The 16724-nt window shown below is 37.6% G+C and overlaps 1 protein-coding gene across 1 annotated transcript in view; it reads left to right on the top strand.

Moving 5' to 3' along the window:
• The first annotated feature begins 11652 nt into the window (after nt 1–11652).
• The window catches only part of PAK5 (p21 (RAC1) activated kinase 5), a 156269-nt gene continuing 151197 nt past the window's right edge, over nt 11653–16724 (top strand). Inside the window, exon 1 of the mRNA XM_055304136.1 lies at nt 11653–11762. The gene's annotated coding sequence lies outside the window, so the exon portion shown is untranslated. The remainder of the gene's footprint in view (nt 11763–16724) is intronic.

Below are 16724 nucleotides of genomic sequence, written 5' to 3'. Positions count from 1 at the left end.
CCAGTCACAAAGTATCTATCTGCCCAAGGTATTTACTGATCACAGAGGGGGAGAAATAGTAACCTTTTACTACATGGCAGATACCACCTTAACCAAAGGATCAAAAATCCTTATGCGTTTTTTCTTTCAGTCGAATAATCAAAGCTCTATTCATATTTTTCTTTGCTTAAAAAATTTTCTGTATTCCACTTTGTCATGCATTTGATTAATTTCAATTTCACTTAGAATCAGTTACCTTTATCAGGATTTCAATATTGACACACACTACCCAGAAGTGAAATTGCTGTGTATAGCCATTACAAAGACAGACAAGGTCATCAAAGTTACTGCTTTTTAACTGTGACATTTATAATTTGATTGAACTGATAATCCTGCTTTGTATACATTTTAGTTAACTTTTTAAATTTAAACTTCGAGCAATCATAATAAGGAAAAGTAGCCAATGGCCTAGCAAACAAGACCTGTAAATCTAAAGATCCATGAGTTTTAGAAGGAGTGCCAGTGGATACAAAATTAAGTGGAAATAATCCATAACAAATTGCAAAGCTAAAAAGCTAACAATGGAAACATCACACAATATATATATTTTTTAGTAGACTGCCTATTCCACCTCTGTAATACCGTGAGCCATATACATTTTGGCTGAAATGCTTTATCTCTTTACCTTTAAATATAAAAATTATTTTGAGGGGTGCCTGGGTAGCTCAATTGGTTAACTGTCTGCCTTTAGCTCAGATCATGATCCCAGGGTCCTGAGATGGAGCCTCATGTTGGGCTCCCTGCTCAGAGGGGAATCTGCTTGTCCTCTTCCCCTGTCCCACCCCCCCACCTTGTGCTTTCTTTCTCTCAAATAAATAGATAAAATCTTCAAAAAATAAATACATATAAAAATTTTTGAAATATCTTTTTATAGTACAAATAGAAACATAATGCAGCCCTTCTGTCAAGCTGAGATTTATTTTACATAAATACACTTTAGAAAAGTGTATTCTAGCATATGGCTTCTCATAATAACATGTAAACTTTATTTGAAATTATCAAACTTTGGAAAATATTTATCACATTTTTTAATACAGAAGGCCTAAGATTCCAATGTCTTTGAAGTTTGCTGTGCAATACTAATCTTAAATACCCTTTGATGAACTGCATCACCACTTACTCAACTATGTCTTCCTTGTTATGACTGTGATAGGTTTTATCTTTTCTTCATAATCTTCATTTGTGCAAAATCAGGAAGAATTTTAGTGTTTTTCCAGTATTCACATGATTGATCCTTCTTTATTGAATTATCAAACAAGAACCAAAGTCTGAAAATTTTTTAGTACCAGAGGCTTCAATGTCAGAATGATTTTTGTTGACTTAGTTCAATTGTTTGTCTCATATTATTTTAATTTTTTTCTTAGTTTTCCTCCATTCTTTAATAAATATAAAGATGACATAAAAAGCTACCTTTCTTATACAACTGAAGCAGGGAGTGTTAGCATTCCACTTGTTTTAATGATACTTTGAAAGCAATGTACCAGATTGCAGTTAGATGGTATGTTCAAACCTTATCAACTTTCTAAACAAAAATTTGGTGAATCTTTGAAAGTACATTTTAGTGTATGAAGTGTTGTACCCATGTTGCAGAGCTTAAGAAGCTTTCTAAAAGCCAAGTTTCCTCCATGCACATCCAGAACTGTACGGCACACTTATGCTGCAATGTGCTTTCAAGTCCTGCGTCTCTGTGATGTGATGCTGGGTCAGGCGGTACATGGAGGTGTTGCAGAATTCCTGAAAGCCATTGGTGCATTGAGATGGCCAACAAAAACTGAACTTTAATGGTAATTTACTGCAAAACTCATGAATATAGCCCACTAATTACAAACCAAATGCATCCTCAGCTCAAGATCCCCCTTAGCTAGAACCTCAAAATAACCATCACCACCGCAACACATAGAAAGTGTAATGTAGGAAGTTGAAATGTAAAGAGACAGCTGTCTTAACCAGCTACTGTTAAAATATCTTACTTTTGTATGTTTTGTGAAAATACGACCATGTGAACATATTGCTAAAGTCCGTTTCAGGGTCTTGACGTCCATAAACAATTGAATGGCCTTGAGCCTTTAGTTTCATGATACATTTGTCTCTGTTCCTTATTGTGCAAGAAAGTTACTAAAAGCCAAGTCAACGAGGGTATTGATGACAAATTAGTAGTTGAATGTTGGCAATCCAGAGAAATCCTAAAATGCTCTAAAATCTTACACTTGAGAGAAATATCTTGAATTTAACAATAATTCTTAAAATATACTCCATATTTAAAAACTTGATAAACTTCCCTAACCAATAAATTTTTAAAAACCTAATTTTAGTCACTCAGGCTCGGCCTTTCTTGGGATGGGCCTATACAAGTGAGGGAGTCTGGATTTTATGGTTTGTTCATTATTTATGATTCAGTTTTTGTTACTAATTTCCTACCGCATTCTATTTGTAACACACAAGCAGTTTAGAATATAAGAACAGGATCTAAAAGCCACAGGCTCTTTGGATGGGCTGGGATGAAGTGTATTTCTCATATTTGGGTAAAGGAGGAATATCCTGTGTCATTCATATATTGTCATGAAAATGCTGTATGACAACCAGCCACAGTTATTTACACGTCCATTAGGTTCACAACTCTGCAAGGTTCAGTTGATCTGAGCTAGGTTGCTTATACATCTTGGGGCAACTATAGGTTGACCATGGCTCTATTAGTAGTCAGCTGGACTTGGATATGTTTGTCAGGTATCTGTTAACTCATCTAGGATGGCTTTGGCTGGGGTGATCAGGGCCATGCTGTTTCTCTCCTTATGTCTCTTTTCTGCATCTAGCTATCCTGGACATGTTTGCATGGTAATGGAAGACACGCAAGAAAAGTCAGAATGCACAAGTCATTGAAAATACAAGAAGGCTGCTAATATCCCATTGGCCAAATCAAGTCACATAGCCAAACCAGGGAGAGAGGGAGGGACCTAAAATGTTACTTGGTGAAAAGCATGGATACAGTGAATGACAAAGAATTTGGGCCATCTTTTGCAATTAAATCTTTTATGTGTCAAACTAAACCCTTGATTTTCTTGACCAACACATGGCTGTAGTCTGAATGTTTGTGTCCTCTACACAAAGCATGTGTTGAAATGTGTAGGGCTTTGGGGAGGTCATTAGGTTGTGAGGGTAGAGCCCTCATGAATGGGATTAGTGTGCTTATACAAGAGATCTTACAGAGCTCCTCGCCCCTTCTACCATGTGAAAATGCAACCCAGAAAAGCATCATCACCCAGCCATGCTGCCATCCTGATCTCAGACTTCCAGCTTGTATAACTGTGAGAAATAAATTTCTGTTGTATATAAGCCATCCAGGCTGTGATATTTTGTCATAATAATTCAGATGAACAACAGCACCATTTAAATCTGCTGCTCTCCAAATGCCTCCCAGCTTAGTAAGTGCCACTCCTGTCCACCTGGCTCAGGCTGAAGTACCTTTTCTGGCACGATAGCCAGCCCATCAATGGGTCATCTGTAGTTTCAAAATGTATCTAAAATCAGATTGCTTTTCCATGTCTCTCCTATCATTTTTTTGCCTGTACTACCTAAATAGCCTCTTAATTAATATTTCAACTTTGCCCTCGTGTTGTGTTTCCACTACATCTATGAATAGTTTTAGAATGTAAATTAGATCATGCCATCTTCTGCTCAAAGCTCTGCAATGGCTTATCCATCAGATTTACAATAAAATGCAAAATCTTAACCATGGCCTATTAGGCATTCACAGTCTGGTTAATGGCTACTTGCTCTTGCCTTATTTTTATACCATTCTTTCCTCACTGGCTCCAATGTAGCCACATGGACCTTCAGTGTTGTTCCACGAACATTCATGACCTCAGGACATTTGCATATGCTATCTCCCTAGCATGGAATACTATTGATCTCACTGTCTATTACTCAAATGAATATTGATGAGTATCAAACTCACTTTATTCAAGTTTCTGTTCCAGTGTCACCTCTTGGGAGTTTTTTTCTTGATCTCCTTTTCTAGTAACTTTCTGTCATTCTCATTCCTGCTCAACTTTTTTTCTTTCTCCATAACATGTGTTACTAGTGGATATTATAATGTGTATTTGTTGAATGAAAAAAAAAATAACAAAGGATGTAGAATAAAGCTCTAGGAGCGTTACACCTAACATGAAGATATTCCTAAAATAGTACGTGGGAGAACTGATAGATAGCATGGGGAAACTTTACTGTTAACAAAGCAATGTCTGCTGCTTCTGGCCATTTAAAATGTGTAGTTTGTTATAATAGCTAATAGCCACCTTTACCTGGAAAGTTTTTGATCATTCTCTCTTTTCTGGAATATATCTGTAAGAGTATATGAAAAATATAGGGGCACCAGGGTGCCTCAGTCAGTTAAGCCTCTGCCCTTGGCTCAGGTCATGATCCCAGGGTCCTGGTATCAAGCCCTGTATGGGACTCCGTACTCAGCAGGGAGTCTGCTTCTCCCTCTCCCTCCTTTCCTCCCACACCACTTATGTTCTCTCTTATTCTCTCTCAAATAAATCAATACAATCTTTTAAAAAATGTAGAGGTAAATATGAATTGTTTAACAGCAAGCTTAATGTTCATTGGCTGTATCCTTACTTCCTGCTAGTTTTAACTTCAGACCTTGGGGTGCTCTGGTATGCTAGGAAAATTTGCATAACTGTGGAATAAGGGCAGTATCTTCAGCTGGGCCAAAGGAAGAGGAGGCTTTTTTTTTTTTAAACATACATATTTAACTTTATTTTGTCATCATTTAAAGCTTGATTTTATAAAACATAAAAAAAATTTAAGAGTTCTGTATCACAAGAATTTAAACAGTGGCAATATACATAGCTTTGTAGGTTCAAGTTCTACAACAAATTAAAATCAAATAATTGGAAATGTTTTCAATATGGAAAATATACAAATGAAATAAATGGCAGAGACCTATTATGAGCAATGTTTCATTACTTGCAGATTATCATTAGATAATTTCAGAATCTAAACAAAAACTCTCAATATTCAGATTTCTGTTGCTGTATTTTACATTTAATATCTCCCTACCTATATTCCAGAGTCAAAGTCCTTGACCAAAAGGTCTGATTTAAGAAGGCATTTAGTTTTATGGCAAAAGTTATCCATCTACAGTTACCACTTTCAAGGAATTGACAACAATGCTGATGTGATCTGCTAGTTCCCTTTTGAACAATGTGCAATAATTTATGCCAACCCTGTATAAAGTCATACAGGTAACAAAAAAATGGGACAATTATGCACAGTTCAATAGATGTATAATGTTAAGTTTTCCCAGTCTAAAAATTAACCAGTGATACAAAATTATCAACTATAGTTGAAAGTTGACTTCTTTGGCTGTCTCAGGAAGACTGGGAGCCAGTTTTTAACATCCTGTTTGGTTTTACTTGTCAAAATGAAATTCACATGACATAAAATTAACCATTTTAAAGTAGACAAGTTACTGGCATTTAATATATGTAAAGTTATACAACTGCCACATCCATCTAGCTCCAAAATATTTCCACCATTTGAAAATAAAACCCTGTACCCATGAAGCAGTTCTCTTCATAACCGTGACCCCCAAGTCCCTAGTTAGCATCCATCTGCTTTCTCTTTATGTGGATTTACCTATTTTGGATATTTCATATGAGTAGAGTCATACCACATGTGACTATGTCTGGCTTCTTTCACTTGCGTGTGTTTGAGGTTCATCCACACTATAGCATGGAGCATACTTCATTCTTTTTTATGCCTGAATTATACTCTGTTGTATAAAAATGCCATATTCTATTTATCCATTCATTTGTTAATGGATATTTGTATTGTTTCTACCTTTCAGCTCCTGTAAATAATGTTGCTATAAACATCCCTGTACCAGAATATTTGAGTGTTGGTTTTCACTTCTTTTGGGTAGATAGGTAGATACCTAGGAGTGGAATCACAAGGTGACCACGATGACAATATACTGTTTTAAAATGCATAAAGTAAAATACCTAGGGTCATAAAGGAAGCTAATTATGTTGACATAAAGTTACCAGAACATCAAATAAATGTGTTACGGTGATCTGTGTTACTTGATTTAGAAATATAATGTCTAATGGCAGACCTAATAACTGCCGTATATTTGTGGTAGTGATGAGTGCAAGTGATGTTTCAAGGTGTTTGCAGCAATTACAACAACATGATACGAAAGGCTTATGTGTTTCGATCACAGCTCCTTAGGATATTCCTGAGTTTTGTTGCCTGTTAAAGGCTAATGAAAATAGGTAATTTCTTTCTCATCCAAATTAATGGAACCTTTAAAACCTATCTAAGTGATCCCAGGGACTTGAAGTGAAGACCCCCCCAGTTAAGAACCCTAGCTTTAGACAGGGAAGTGGTTATAAACTGGGGTTCCTTGGTGGCCCCTTCTTTCTGTATCTCTCTCTTCCCACTCTTTCCCCACGTCATCATCTTGCTTAGGAAATCTTAGCAGGATCATCTTGGACAGTTTGGATCCATTGAAGTGGAAGCTAGAGAATCCTCATAATTCCGTTATCATCAAGTTTTGAGCTGTTATCCTGTTTTCTGTATCAGATTAATGTTTATGTAACTCAGACACCTAGGAATTAAAATAACTCTTCTAATGTTGTATAGCACTTCTGAGTATCTAAAGGTCTTACATGTGTATCTTCTCATTTAACCCTCTGAAAGCTATGTAATTGTGGTGTGTGTCATTACCAGGAGTGTGAGATGAGGAATCCCAGATATCAGATGATTTAGTCAATCAAGTTTGAAAAGCAAGTGGTCACCATTGTAGCTAGAACTTGGGGCATCTTGCAAATAAAAATTCAAAGTGCCTTTTCTATTCAACTAGAAAACCAATATATCCAAACTTAATTGTTTACTTGGTTGTTAGCATAAATAAATAGTTACGCCTCAAATAAAAGCCAACACAGAAACTGCTCTTGCAGATGAAAGAAACATTAACATGAGAATACTACTACAGTTCAGTCCTGAAAAGCTCAGTCCTTCCATTGTCTCGGGGGAAGTGTTTTACAGCTAGGGGCCAGACATTCAAACAAGATACTTTCCTGTAGGAAAGGATGAGATTAGTTTTAGAAAATTAGGCTTCATTATTCCCTGAAAAGAAAAACAAAATAGTGCTCAATCCATATTAGAGGAAATCCAAAGAGAGCAAATAGTTCTGTAGGCTCCCTAGAAGTTTCCCTAGAGGGGATTCCATGCACTTGTCAAGTGCATAAATAATTACTGAAAAAAAAAATGCAGTCCCATATGTCACAGTTACCTTGCCTTGAATGAAAGAAAATCTGTTTTTCAGTGGATGAGGCTTTCTTCTCCCCCCAAAGTTATGTATTCAAATTTATTGGGTTGCTATTTGTTCGCTCCCAAGGAGCAGAACACCCCTTATTCCAACAGTGAAGAAAAAGGAAGGGATGCTGAGCTCTGGCTATAAATATTTTATTATATAGAGACACAGAGATCACAGAGGGGCAGATGAGTAGCAGAAAACAAATGTGATGTTGTTTGCAAGTCCTCAGAGGAGGTTTATATTAAACTGTCTCTGCCAGCTTGTTTTCTGCTTGGCTTTTACACTGTCAAACCTGGTAATGAAACCATTTTGTGTATCTAGGGTTTTCCTATTAGATGAGGAGTGCTGCATCTAGTTGAAAGTATAGAATTATCCACATTGTAAAGTATACACAAAGAAAAAGGTATTTTAAAATGGCACAGTGATGAAGATATATTTTCAAGAAGGATAGTCCATATTAATTTGATTTTAGAAAGATTCTATCCTAGTTTAAAAAAATAGGTTAAGAAATAAATTATGGGTTTTTTCCATACAGTCTTATTACAGTCTTACATACAGTTTTCTCCATACAGTCTTATTTTCTCTTACCCAAATGCCTCAGAGTTGTTGGAAGACTTTGACCTGATGCTATTTAGCATCTTTCATGATTTCATAATCCATTGAACTTCATTTGCTCAGAACTCACTATTAATGAGAAATTCTCTTAGAGAAAAAAAAGTCTTTTTCTTTTTAACATAATAGCATAGACCACATATGAAACCTGCCACTCACATGTTCAAATTTCTGGGTACAAGGAGAAGTGGATAAAAGAGTAATAATGGAACAAAAATTCTATGGGGTTCATTTCATCCTGGATCTAAATTACCTGAAATGATCTGCCTAAGTGCTCTTATTCTTGAATGAGAGGAGAAAACAAGGTACAAGAAGTATTTGTATTTGTACTAATATAGAATATAGTTGATGGCAAATCTTCTGTTTTATATAAAATAGAATTTCTTTTTTTTAAGTAATTGGCAGGTAAGCCAAAAGTATACCCGTTCTCTGAGTCAGATGCCATTTGAGTGAAGTTTTTTTTTTTGTTTGATCTCATGGTCAAGAAGCCCGATATGAAGGGGCCATATTAAATCTATGAATCTATGAAAATGAAATATACAAAATGGCATAGAATTATGGATGAAGGGGAATCCCTAGGTGGCTCAGCAGTTTAGCGCCTGCCTTTGGCCCAGGGCGCGATTCTGGAGTCCCGGGATCGAGTCCCATGTCAGGCTCCCAGCATGGAGCCTGCTTCTCCATCCTCCTGTGTCTCTGCCTCTCTCTCTCTATGTCTGTCATAAATAAATAAATAAATCTTTAAAAAAAAAGAATTATGGGTGAAAAACTTAGTTATGCTTCTTTGGGTCCATCTCTATTTTTATAACAGACACACATTTAGAGATGCTTATTTTGCTGATAAGAAAAAGTGTGGGTAAACTATAACTTGGTTTTGTTTTGTTTACAAAACCGGTGGCAGGTCACTGATTTTTGGTTTTAACAGCTAAATTCTGTTGTCTGAAATGCTGCTTGGGTTGGTTTTGTACTTAACAAAAACCAGAATTAGCATTATTTACTATTCACTATTGGTCAGGTACTTTACATAGGACATTTTCACTTTATCTTGAGGATCCCTTTGTGTTACAGAAAACTGCATCCATCTCCATTTTTTCAGATGCATAAATAAACCTGAGGAATGATGAATTGGCCCAAACTGTGCAGCTAGTACAAGCTGAAGCCAACTCTGTTGGTTCCAAGGTCAGCCCCCTTCCTCTTGAAGTTTGGAAATATTAAATTTAATTGGCATCAGTACCTCATGTTAGGATGTAAATTATCAGCAGGTTCAGAGTATTGTCGCTGTTATCTTAACATAGTCTATTGAGCATTCAGATTGCTTTTTCTAGGTCAATAGTGGCAATTATGGCTGTATAGAGATAAATAAAGATTTCTTAGTAGCATGTGTAAAGAAAAAGAAATTTGAGAGGAGAATTTTAGTGATGATCAGGGCATATATTAAATTTATGGCATCTGGGCATCTGGGTGGCTCAGCTGGCTAAGAGTCTGCCTTCGGCTCAGGTCATGATATCAGGGTCCTGGGATTGAGCCCAAGTTGGGCTCCCTGCTCTGGGGAGCCTGCTTTGTCCTCTGTCTGCTTGCCACTCCTCCTGCTTGTGGTCGGTCTCATTCTCTCTGTCAAATAAATAAATAAAATCTTTAAAAAAAATTTCTGGCATCTGATGTTTTTTTATTAATTTGGTTGTTTGTTATATAAATAGAAAAATAAAAATAATGCTAATTACAAAATAAACTTAAAGTGTAAAACCAAAATACTGGTTAAGTATAGAGAACACATAATGTAATGGTACTAATAAAGTATAAAAATAAGATGCATTTATTTTGTTTTACTTTTCTGGATCAAGGTCTTTTTGTTGTAAAATATATTGAATTATTGTTATGTAAGAGACACATATGGCTATGTCAGTCTTGAAATTGCAGTTGCTGACAAGGTGGCTTATCTTCTGTTACTCTGAAATATATGAAGAGACTATCACAAGACTGTAAAAGGAAGTTTTGTCTACTTATGTTTTAGCTGATTTTGGACTAAATTAAAAGCCTGTTAAAACAAGAGAAGCATTCAAGAACTGAGCTTTCAGAATCATCTAGGATTTCCCTTTATCTATGCAAGACATTTATTTTTAGCAAGTTCTGATCTTAGCAATGGTAGTTTAAAACATAGGGCAAGCTTTTAAGATGATTTTACAAGCAAATTACTTTCCATGAACTACAAATAAATCAAGTTTAAATTTAATCAGTTTTTAATATTAAGAAGTAAACTTAATGGGAAAAATCCTTGCAACAGCTTTTAAACATAAATCCCTGTTCCTAAGGAAGTCTTAAGCATTTTTTGAATGCACAGGAAGGTCGAAACTTAAAGTGTGATACCTCCATTTTTTATGTCACAGAATACTGGCATTTTTACAGAAAATACAAGTATACTGAGTATGTACATTGTGTACCTACAGTTAACTGATGCATATAATGAAATAAAAGCAGGTATTTATTATTATTCAAGGAGAAAAATGGAGCCGTCTTCTGGAAACAGTTTGGGTTGTCCCATAATGGATAAGGTAGACTGTCAACCTATAATTATTTTCAGGGACGTTTTCTTTGGACTTGTCTGAAAATTGGATGAGTGGTGATTAATATCAGGAAGAAGAAAAGAACTAGGACCTGGGATTTGTCCTTTTAATAGGCTGGAAGAGAATAACTGCTTTCAATTTTTGGATCTTTTATGAAGCATATGAAATCTATGTTTAGTCCCTTTGTACCCTATCAGTAGTATCTATTATTTACTCATTTAAATGACAGTGCTGTGCTGGACCATAAGCAAGGCTAGAAACTTACAGATCTGTATATAACGTTGAATCAGCCAGTGTATATATAGCCAATCTTTGTTATTCATGGGTTTTATATTTGCAAATCTACCATCTCGTGTATTTTCTATTTCTATGCCTTTGCTTGTGGTTCCACTGTTTGAAATGACCTCCCAGCAGAGTACTGAAGCGCTGTCTAGTATTCCTCAGTATGATGTGCCTCATGGAAAAAATACATGGTCTCTGGCAATTTTCATTCAGGTGTAAGTTCCGGTGCTGTTGGCTAACTTGAATGTTAATGAATCAACTACATACATTAAATGTGTCATAAAACTATAAAACAATCTGCTGTGTTCATTGACTGATGAGCATGTTTTGAGATCAGAGACTTGCAGAATTCTAGATTTCTTGTAGGAGCAATGGGTTCAGCATTCGCTAATTTGGTGTTTGCAGCTACTTTATATAACATGACTACTGCAAATAATGAGAATCAGCTCTATGAAACATGCAATTGCTAAAGAGTGGCCTCAGCCCCAGAGAGTCAGAGACCAAGGGTACAGTTCCTGCTTCCATAGAGCTTACTACTTGTTGAAGAGCTGGACTCCCAGTGGACCAGTGTGAGAAATTGCTATGACAGATGCAGGCAAGGTGCTAAGGGAAGCCTAACACTGATTGGGTGGGGGAGGGGAGCCCAGGGAATCAAAGGTCAGTAGCTGAATGCCTGAGAAAATGAAACAGTAGAGAAAGGATGTGCGGCATGTACAGAAATGTGAAATAAATGAGGTTTATTTTTAAATGGAGCATAATGTTGGTGGGTTTCTGACGCATGTTGATACCATGTTGTTACAGAAATATACTGTGGCAAAAATGCTTCCACCTCTTGCCAAAATGAACACTGAAGAAAAATGAACACTGAAGAACTCCAACATAAAGTTGCAGAACAGAAATAGCCAAACTCCTCTGGAGTCTGATTCATCCGTAGCCATCAAAAAAAGGTAGGAGAATGAATTATGTTACAGTTTTTGCTCTTTTAAATTTTGTTTTAAATCATGTACACACACATATGCACAGTGGAATACTATTCAGCCACAAAAAGGGAAGTCTTGTCATTTGAGACAACATAGATAGACCTTGAGAGCATTGTGCTAAATAAAATAAGTCACATGGAGAAAGACCAATATGGTATGATCTGATTTACATGTGGAATAAGTTACAGATTGTGTTTAAATCTGAGCTAAAAGTTACATAGAACACATTGCTGGTTGCTAGAAGTGGAGAGAGGATGGGGAATCAATGGAATGATGGTAGTCAAAAGACACAAACTTCCAGTTATAAGTCATGGGGATGTACTGTGTGGCAAGGTGACCATAGTTAACAATACTGTATTGTGTACTGGAAAGTTGCTAAGAGAGTAGATCTTACAAGTTCTCATCACAAGAAAAACATTTATAACTATGTGAGGTGATGGATATTAAGTAGACTCCTTGTGGTGGTCATTTTGCAATAGATACAAATACCAGATCCTGTTGTATACCAGAGACTAATGATACATGTCAAGTGTATCTCAATAAAAAATATGTAGGAGTGCCTGGGTGGCTCAGTTGGTTAAGCACCTGCCTTTGGCTCGGTCATGATCCTGGGGTCCTATGATTGAGCGCCGCATTGGGCTCCCTGCTCAGTGGGGAGTCTACTTCTCCCTCTGCTTCTGCCCCTATCCCCCCTCTGCTCATGTTCACTCACTCTTGTGCACTTTCAAATAAGTAATCTTAAAAAAAAAAAAAAAACAAACTAGGGATCCCTGGGTGGCGCAGCGGTTTGGCACCTGTCTTTGGCCCAGGGCGCGATCCTGGAGACCCCGGGGTCGAATCCCACGTCAGGCTCCCGGTGCATGGAGCCTGCTTCTCCCTCTGCCTATGTCTCTACCTCTCTCTCTCTCTCTCTCTCTCTCTCTCTCTCTCTCTCTCTCTCTCATAAATAAATTAAAATTTAAAAAAACTAAAAATATGTCATAGTAAAAAAGAAGAGTACATTTATCCAACATATATTCACTGAGTGGCTTCTACATGTCTGCAAACTGTTCTAGATGCTAGGGATGTGGTAGTTACAGAAAAGGAAAAAGGGTATGGCCTTGAGGGAACTGACATTCTGGTTGGAGGAAATCAGTAAGTAATGCTTACTTAGGAAACTAACAGCTGTTCATAGCATTGGCAGACACAGTGAAGAGCATAACAAAGTGCGGGGCTACTTTATTTGAGGTGTCAGAGCAGACCGCTCAGAGAATCTTGGCTTGAGAGTTGAATGATGGAAGAGAGTCAGTTGAGATAAAACCTTGCATGTGCCATGAACCAGGATCTAGACAGATATGCTCAAGGTTCAGAAAGCAGGTATGCATTGCTTAGATTTGGAGAAGCATGAGATAGACAAAGTTGGAGAGACTTTGCAGAAAAGTGTCTGGATTGTACTCCTATGAAAATAGAAGTTATTGGTGAGTTATTAGCAGAGGAGTGAGTTTATATTACAGTTTTAATAGGCCTTGCTGTTATGTTTAGCTAAGGGCTCAGTAATAGTGGAAAACAGAGTGCCATCACCTAAGCAAGAGATGATGAATTGGCTAAGGGACATGACATTGGGGATAAATAGATTTAAAATATATTTGGGGTCTGCTTCAGCTATATTAAACTAGATGACCACCAATATTGTTTATGAATCCCCAGACATAATTATAAGTTCCATATGAAGGGTATGCTCATTTGTATTTAAACATATAGTTGTCAAGTGGTACTTTTTTTTCTTTCAGTTTCAAAGAGGAGTTTATGATGTGTTTGTTTGTGGCGTGGTTCTGAAACTCAGAGGAGGTTGATGTCAAGTTGTGAAAAAAAAATTACACCCTGAAAACTCAGGTTCTCTAGACAGGTTATCTCATAACACTTGGAGACATGAGCCTTCCAGATGCTTGTGCAAATTCTCTCTGGTTCCTAGCAGGGTTCCTGAATTCTGAAAATGTTGTTACTCCCATCAAGAGGAGGCTGCCTGTGTGACGGGTGCCCTTCAAGATAAGAAACCAATACATTTTTTAAGGATTAGTGGATTAAGTCACTCAGGCATGACTTCAAGACTAGAACTTCATACTGGATCAATCCTAGATGGAACACTGAAGCAGAAATTAAAATACAGCGTAAAGCTGATGTTACACGAAGACAAGAATATGTGGCTTTAAGCAATGTTTGCCAGAGAATCTAATGCTCTCTGGAGGTGAGGGCTTCATGTCTTGTGGTGAGTGAGCATGTGCAAAGCCACAGGAAGGGAAGAGAGGATGAAGAATTGTGCAATGACCTTGGCAGGTAGGTCCAAGAAGCCAACAACCCTTTTGGAGCATGGACTAACAACCTCAAAGCCTATCTTCAGAAAAATTTTTGTAATAATTCAGACAAACAGTATTTTGAGAGCTTCAGCAAAGTACAGAGCTCTGCCTTCCGGTACTTACAACTTTCTGAAACGGTTTTAAAATTGGGGTCGTGAAAACCCTTCTTTCTCCATCCTAAACCCTTCTCAGAATCCTTGGTCATCAGAAAACAGGCCCAGTGCAGCAATTATACAGTGTCAGGTAATGGAAAAGATTCTTGAGACTCCACAAGGCATAGAGGCTGTAATAAAACAAAAGGAGGGGTACAGCAGAAGGAAGAAAGCCCAGCAAGTATTGGTGGGGACCAAAACTTCTAGGTGCAACTCTCAGGGTCCTTTATCCACTACACACAATGCCTTTAGTCTTTAGATCATGAACCACCAAGATACACATGTGACACTTTGGTCTCAGGGGAGCCAAGAATCAAGCTTACTGAGGAGAATTTTATACCCTACAGCTCAGGTAGCTAAAAGCAGGCTTTGTGAACAGGTAAACAGGTGTAAACCATTAATCCATTCAGTTTCAATAAACAGCATAGACAGGCTGGCACAGTATACCTTGGGGGAAGTTTTGGACTTCCAACATCACATTATAAATAACTGGATATTATATTTCACTTCAGTCTTGGCCAGGAATCAATACTATGGTTCCAGGTACCCTTTGCATAAGCACAGAACTACCCAACATCAATTGCAAGTTAACCCTATCCTGATGTACTTAGAGAATTGAACCATGATGAAATATCCAGGAAAACCTTAAGGTGGTATACCACATTCTGTGTTTGGTCTCATCATCTACTGGGCTTGATACAACTCTTTGATTATCTGGAGAGATCTTTACAAGGTTATGCTTTCAAATGGAGTCAAGTTTCCTGAAAAAGTAATTGTATTTTAAGGTAATAAGGGTAAAATAAAAAAGAAAGATTAGTAGTTCATTTAGGTTGATGTCCTTGGAATCAAATAGGGAGACAAAAAATTCTGGATAGTGGGATTTATTTGGAAGGTGATGCCAGTATACCTTTGTAGGGAAATGGGGATGTGGGGTGAGGAAGAGAAGGAAGACAGAAAAAGTACCTTATCATTACTATGATCAAGAGGAGCATGATCCCATTGGGCAATTCTGGGATAAAGTATAGAACATGCCTTGGATTTATTCTAACCAAGCAAAAGGGAATCAGCTACCTTTTCCCATTTGTCTTGTTGGAAGACTGCTCCCCTGGATGGAAGTGGAGGGTATTAACTCCCTGGCATCTGTGGCTTGCCATAGATGTGGGCTAGGGGGTCTCCAGCAGCCAGAGGAAGCCTCAGGCAAAGAACCCCAGGTGTTTGCCATTGGAAGCCACCATCAGATCAGCATCCAGAGAAATGATAAACACCAAGAGGATATGAATGGAGCATTGATAGTTTCTGCTATAAGAAGTGACAACAACAATGATGCTCATGATCATATTAGTAGAGCTATCATTTATTGAGTATGAAGCTTTGTACCATAATAAATGCATTACATACATTTTACCATTTAATTCCTATTTGTCGAAAAGTCACTCAGTACCAGGTGCGGGGAAGAGGAATTTTATCACCACAATTCTGTGGCATATATATATCCTAGTCTTCCATGTATAGATGAACAGATAAAGTTGAGCAAGGTTAACCAAATTTCTGGAGTAACCCATATAGGGTATAGAGGTAGGATTCATATTCTGGTCTTCCTCCAAAACCATCCCTTGGGCATCACTGTAATCCTTAATTAGTTAATTAATTATTTTTCTGATACCCATTTATTTGAAAGTTGGCAGGAGCCATTTAGATTTAGGGATACAAAAATATTTCCCATGTTCTCAAGGAGAGCAGGAAGAGAAAGACCAGAAAACATGTAGTGTAATAAGAACCATATGGAAGTGTGTTATTGCTATTAAGTAGGATCAAGAAAGGGTATCGCTTGTTGCTGCATAACAATCCTACGACTTAGTGGCTGAACAAAATAAGTATTATTGCTGCTGAGTCTGTGGGTGAGTTGAAGAGTTCTGCTGATGTGGGCCAGGTTTAGCTGGTCTTAGGTAGTTCAGTCATTTATCTGCAATCAGCTACCATTGACTGGGGACTGGCTAGTCTAAGATGCTGTGCCTCACACACCTGGTAATTGATTGAATGTAGCTGGATCATTTCTCCAGTGGCTAGCCTGGACTTATTCCCATGGTGGCTCCAGAAGGTTTGAGAGTGAATGATAGTGTGCAAGGCTTCCTGAGGCTGAGGCTCAGAACAGTCACTTCTGCATTATATAGCCCAGAGCAAATCACAAGACCAGCCGAGATGTAGAAATAGACTCCCTCTCTTGGTGGGAGGACTTTGAGGTCACATGGCAAAAGGGCATTGACACAGGAAGGGGAGATCTACCAAGAAGAGAAACATCTGTATTAAAGCTTACAGGGTGAGTAGGTATTCCCCAGACAAATAAAGTAGGAAGTAGATTTGAGGCAAAGAGTATGTGTTTGTAGCCCCATAATGAAGGCATATAGATAGTGTTGAGGGAAAGGGACAAGCACCAGGAGAGAGAG

This window comes from Nyctereutes procyonoides, unplaced genomic scaffold (genome assembly GCF_905146905.1).
Source record: "Nyctereutes procyonoides isolate TBG_1078 unplaced genomic scaffold, NYPRO_anot_genome, whole genome shotgun sequence".
Classification (NCBI taxonomy): domain Eukaryota; kingdom Metazoa; phylum Chordata; class Mammalia; order Carnivora; family Canidae; genus Nyctereutes; species Nyctereutes procyonoides.
The sequence above is the reverse complement of the archived record's forward strand: the minus strand, read 5'-3'. Positions and strand labels throughout refer to the sequence as shown.